General features: G+C 46.1%; 1 pseudogene; it reads left to right on the forward strand.

Moving 5' to 3' along the window:
- The first annotated feature begins 717 nt into the window (after window positions 1–717).
- On the forward strand, window positions 718–832 carry LOC136642702 (5S ribosomal RNA; annotated as a pseudogene).
- Window positions 833–5,941: the final 5,109 nt, after the last annotated feature.

The following is a 5,941-nucleotide window of genomic DNA, read 5'->3' on the forward strand; positions in this document are numbered from 1 at the left end:
CCCCTTTAGCGTCACGATCCTGGTGGTCATGTCGCTGCCCTAGACTCTCTCCCGCAAGAACTTACTGAGGGAGTGAAGCTCCCTCAGAGTTTGAGAACCTCTGGTCTAGACTGCAGAGACAAATGATGGCGCCTCCTAGTGTCTAAAAACCATAGAATAATATGCTCATGTAGCCCTAGACCAGGTTTCTCAACCAGTGGTACGGGTACCACCAGTAGTACTTGAGGTGGAGTCTGGTGGTACTCGAGCAAACCCTGGACACCTGCAGCCTGGCAGCGAGACCAGGAAAACAACACAACAAACAAAGGTAGGAAGTTCGGCTCGGCAGACAGAACTCCAAAGCATGCTTTTCCATGCTCAAAAAAGCCCTCCTGTTCACTCTGACCATGTCCACTCTGGACTATGCGAAGTGGCACGGCAGAGGATAAATGTTGAGAAACACTGAACTAGTCACAGGATCCAGAACACATCCACACATGATCTAAGCAAGATTAAGTACATGTATGTCCTAATAGAAACCTACACCAAATAATTGACTGGTTAGTTCAAATCAGTATTGGAAATGCAGGCCCTGTTTCCCCACACTGACTCAAAGTCCTCACTGCCCAGATCTTAGGTTGGCCAGATCGCAAACCTGCAGAGACAGAAAGCACAGCATATAACCCCTTCTGACCTTAGGGACTTCTGATCTGCTACCACAAAAGATCCAGCAATGACACAAATGTGTTACCCTGCACATGCCCAATCTCCTCTGATCTTGGAAGCTAAGCAGGGTCAGGCCTGGTTAGTACTTGGATGGGAGACCGCCTGGGAATACCAGGTGCTGTAGGCTTATACCATAGTCTTTCGAGACTGAAGGTTGCCAACCAACCAACCGCGCCACCATCATGATGGAGCTGCTGGTGGAAACCGGCAGCAGTTCTGCATGTGCTCCAGAATCACCGGGATGCTCGGCTGACCCGGGTCAGTTAGCAGAGGGGGTGGTTTGTGGGTGGGCAGGAGGAGGGAGGTCAGGGGACAAGGAGCAGGCTGGAAGGAGTGGATCTCAGCAGCAAAAGCACATCCCATTTCGCAATTTTCCCAGCCCCTTTTTTCTCGTCATATCTGGAAGATATGGAGAGAAAAATAGCTACACTAGCTACATATCTGGTGTGGATCTGAGGAGACCCAAAGGTGGCCAGTTGGCCTTCTGGTCACCACCACCACCATCATTGGATTAAACATGTGCTTCATCAGCATGGCTGCCTTGAGCACAATGAGAGGAGATAGAATTGGGTGACCTATTTCCAGGTTGGTATGAGAGGATGCGGAAAAAGAAATTCAGGAGATTAATTCACTACTGAGGTGTAAAACTCCTTTTTTACAACCCTTAGCCATCCTATAGACCTTTAACGAGTCTTATTGATAGTTGTCTGATTTTAATTGGGCTTTCGCACATGGAAGTGAAATTGCCGGCTAACCTCCCTGTGTCACTATTATGGGCTAACTCCTTCACATTTGCAGCCAAGTTAATTTTTCAAGTTAGTTTTCAAATTGCAAGCTGTGAGTACACGAGTGGCAATAATTAAAGTTGGCAGGAGGTTATGTTACAAGGCAGAAAGCTTGCAGTAAGATGCTTGCCCAGCAACCTTTCTGGGCAAAGCAGCCGGATGTCTGGTGGTGATGTCATCCCGTCATCATCAAACATCCGGGTTGCCAAGCTCCTGGAAGTGGCTGAGCAGAGCTCAGCTGCCCATTTTGCCACACGCCAATCAGGGAATAGCAGAGCCACCTGCCCAGGCTCACAGAGTCCCTGCCCCCCTGCATAGCACAGGGACTCCACAAGCCGGGGCAGACAGCTCCCTTATTCCCTGTCTGGTGCGTGGCAAATGGGGCAGGAGGTTTCTCCTTCCAAGCAGAGCTCCACACAGACTGGATCCTGCCTGTGGGCCACAGGTTGCTGATCCCTGCAGTAAGAGAAACATTATACCTGAGCCAGAACTTCCTGTTCCTGGCATTACCATAACATCAGCATGGCATGTTCCAGTTCAGCCAGAAGTTGCATTTATAGATTAGATAAGGAGGGAGGGAGGGAGAGAGAGAGAGAGAGAGAGAGAGAGAGAGAGATGCCACCGCAGCAAGATCACCTTAATTTCTGTGTCATGTGACCAGAAAATACTTTGCATTGTCTCATATATTATGCTGGCTTTACAAATGAGCACCCACACTTTGCCTTGGTCTTTCAGCTCTACACTGGACTGGCTGCTGGCTGCTTTCAGGCACAGATTCAACAGGAGACACTTCCTGCATCACCTTGCTAGATGAATGTCTGCCTGATGCTTCTCTAAAAGGCACAGTGTCCCCTGAAATGCCACCTAATACTGTGGTGGTGCATTAATTTCCACCATCTCAGCCCCATTGTCTTTTGCCTGGATTGTTCCTTAAAGCTCCCACAGCAAGCGGTGTATGGAGGCAACAAATGTCAGTGTATTCCAGTGGTAATCTGTGAGGAGGGCTGCAAATGGAAGAAAAGCTATTAAGAATGCATAAACCAACAGGCACTGATGTGTTTCTCTTTCACACGGTGCCATCTATAAAGTAACAGACAACAAAGCCTCTGAGCATACACAGAGTGCATGTCTCTCCAGTCTCTTGACTGTATAATACAGAGAAAACCTGGGAAACCCCCCAACACACTCTCTCTCTCTCTCTCTCTCTCTCTCTCTCTCTCTCTCTCTCTGTTTTGGCTTCTGATTGAAAGAGGAAGAAACTGTTGTATATGGAGTTGGAGATCAACTCAAACATAGGAGAGTTGTTCTATTACATCCCTCCCATATCTCTTTCGTACCCTATTTGCCTAGCATTACCTACCACCTCTACTGCCCCATATTGCTCACCATCGTTCCACAGATATTTGGCTAACCACTGCTGGTAACATAATGCTGGGCTAGATGATTTGTTCCATTGGTGCTCTTCTGTTCTGTTTATACCCCATTGATACAGCACTAGCATAGTCACTACAATCAGGAAAATACAGGTTTTGACAGTGGATTCAAGCATCTGCATTTTTAAAATCCATCTTGGATTAGATTTGGGTTTCAACCTTGCAGGGCTGGTCTGGTGGAGACATAAACCATGCTGAGGTTTCTGAATGGCGCTTAAATTAAATTAATTATTAGTTGTCAATGCTCTGTTTAAACACATTTTTATCTCATTTTTCTTGCCACAGGGCAATCCAAAGTGGCTGACAAAGCAAAGAATAAACAGCACAATGAAGAGGGGGGAAATCAAATTGAAGGCCACCTCAACAAACCAACTAGCATCAAAATGCTCCTTCAGGAAAAAAAGAGGAAAAAGTCAGGTTTTCACCAATCTCCTGAAGATGTGCAGATGAGGGGTCAACTGAACTTCACGGGAGACAGGTGCTTCACAGGGTTGATGCCACCTCAAAAAATACCCTGCTCAGTCATGCCTCTGAGATCCAGGGTGATGAACTGACCTCATGATCACAGATGTCCAGATCAAAAGAGGCTTTCCTTACTATCACTTCAACAATCTTAGGACAACAAGTATATGACTCTAGTAGCCCTCATGGTTCCATTTGCCATAGCTATTTTGAGGTCATCTTGGGCACAGAGTACAGAACGTTGTCAGTCAAGCAAATGTGAGGGACATGGAAGAGGAGTTTGGCTGGTGGAAAGACCCATACCTGTATATGAGCAAAGCTGAGGAATGGAGAAAAGGTGTGTTGTTACAAGGAAGGAAGGAAGGAAAGGCATACATTTATCTATACACCAATAAATTATCTGTAGCTGTCTTTGTAGCTACAAGCTTAATTTTAAGGAATTGGTTAGAATTAACTCACTGGAAGTAATTGGGAATGATGATTTAAAATATGTGAGTCAAGGTGCATTGCTAACATTAAAAGCAAATAGGCTATCAAGTGCTTAAATGCATATTACATAGTTGAGGTAATAAACACTGGAACTAGCTGTCATGTTTCACCACATGGTTTAGAACACTGAAAATATGGAATATTTTGAACAGCTGGGAAGTTACAGATGGCAAGAGTTGCAAATGTAGCATCAGAACTACACAGCAGCCAAGTGGCAAAGGAGAAGAGACAAAGACAGATGGACTCCTTGTTCGATGAGCCAAGCAAACAAATATGGGAGAGCTTCTGCCAGGGAGAACATTGTCTGGAACCTGTCATCATGTCTGGTGCTAAATTGCTTCAGTATTTTCAAAGGGATTTGTCTATTAGAAACTAGATTATATATTATATCTAAATTCAAAATCTGCTTCCTATTGTCAGAGAGTCCTTCTTAGTGATTGGCTGTCCTGCTGTGATGTCACAGACAATCTAAGGGTTGACAGGGTGCAGGGTTAAATACAGAGCATTGACAATATCTGCAGTTCTGGGTCATTGTTCCTTTGAAATTAGGAGGGACTCTCTGGTTCCAGAAATGCTAAACAGAATGCATTTCTCCTGGTTGCAAAGAGATGCCCAGAACAAAAATCAATCTATTCTGCTCTTTACAGCTCAAATACTTATTAGTGTATTGGGCAAAGCATTATATTTGGACCAATTTAACTCAGGTTAGATGCAAAGATAGATGAGGGTGCAATCCTATTGAGACCTTGTGCTGCTGGAACTAAGGATCCAGCAGTGCAAGGCCCTTTACGGTGTCACAAAACCCAGGCCACTGTCACACACTTCCCAGCCACTGCTGCAAACTGTCAGCAGCAGGTTCAGAGGCCTCTATCAGCACTGATAACCTGTTGGCTGAGGTGTGTTGTGGGTGTGTAGGGAGGCGGTAGAGGGGGTTTAGAAGAGGATCATAGGAAGGCAGTGGGCAGGGAGGTAGAGGGAGGGTTGGATCTCAGCAGCACTGCTGTTTGCCAGATTTCATTCCCTTTCTCAAGCCACCCCGCCCCTTTTCTGTGGGAATCAGGGAGGGTTGCTATCACATGGCCAGTTGCGCTCACTATTTCCAGCAGTGGCCTGGGGGTGCAAAGCACTAAGTTTTGCAGGGAGCCTCACTGTGGTCTGCAAGCGACCCCTTCCCTTTGGAGCCATTCCAGGTAGGAGGAGCAAAACAGAGGCGGTCTCCTCCATTTTTCTCCCCCGTCCAGAATAGAAGGGGAGGGGGTGAGGTTATCTGCATGCCACGGTGAGGCTCCCTGCAAAACTTAGTGCTTTGCACCCCCCTAGCTATGCCACTGCATCATGTTTTCCAGTGCCCTGAGTCAGGCTCCACTGCCAAACACAAGTTGGGGCAGAATAGCCAGATGATCAGATTGGGCTGTCAGTAGATTAACTAGAAGAAAAAACTGCTGTGCTTTTCATAGTGATTGAAAAGGGGGAATTTTGGGGCAGATGCAGTCCTAAAATGGCCAGCTAAAGATCATGGAACAAGTTAGAAGTCTCAAGGACTGGGAGGGCCCACATGGAGGCAGACAGGAGGCAGTAACAGCCATATGTCAGAGGCCTGTACTAACAGTGAAAAGTGCCTTTCCTTCAAGTAACAATAGAATTCCAGGAATGGGAGCAGGGAGAGCTACTTTTGTATATGGGAGAGTGTTGCTTCCCTTGCCCCTAAAATCTACTGCATACAGCAATGCAAGCCCTAAAGACCCCGAGACATCACCTATGACTGCTTCTGAGTTTAAGGTTCTGAAACACACAGCTGGGATGAGCTAAACTCCCTGTCTTGAATTTCTCTCTCCTGTACAACTATTCAAACTACCTTCTTTTCCATTGCACCTTTTCATCCAATGTACAGGAAGACTGTGCCTATGACACATTTCATTTGAATGGTCCCTTCTTCTGTTGCTGGGCTGGGTCACATATCATTCAAGTAAATGTACAGGTTTTGTTTTGTTTTGTTTTTTTTTTTAAGCAGTGCTAAGCATTCCTCCCATCTCTCATGAAAGCACTGAAAGCAGTCAGGGGAGACCT

Source organism: Tiliqua scincoides, chromosome 2 (genome assembly GCF_035046505.1).
Source record: "Tiliqua scincoides isolate rTilSci1 chromosome 2, rTilSci1.hap2, whole genome shotgun sequence".
Lineage (NCBI taxonomy): Eukaryota > Metazoa > Chordata > Lepidosauria > Squamata > Scincidae > Tiliqua > Tiliqua scincoides.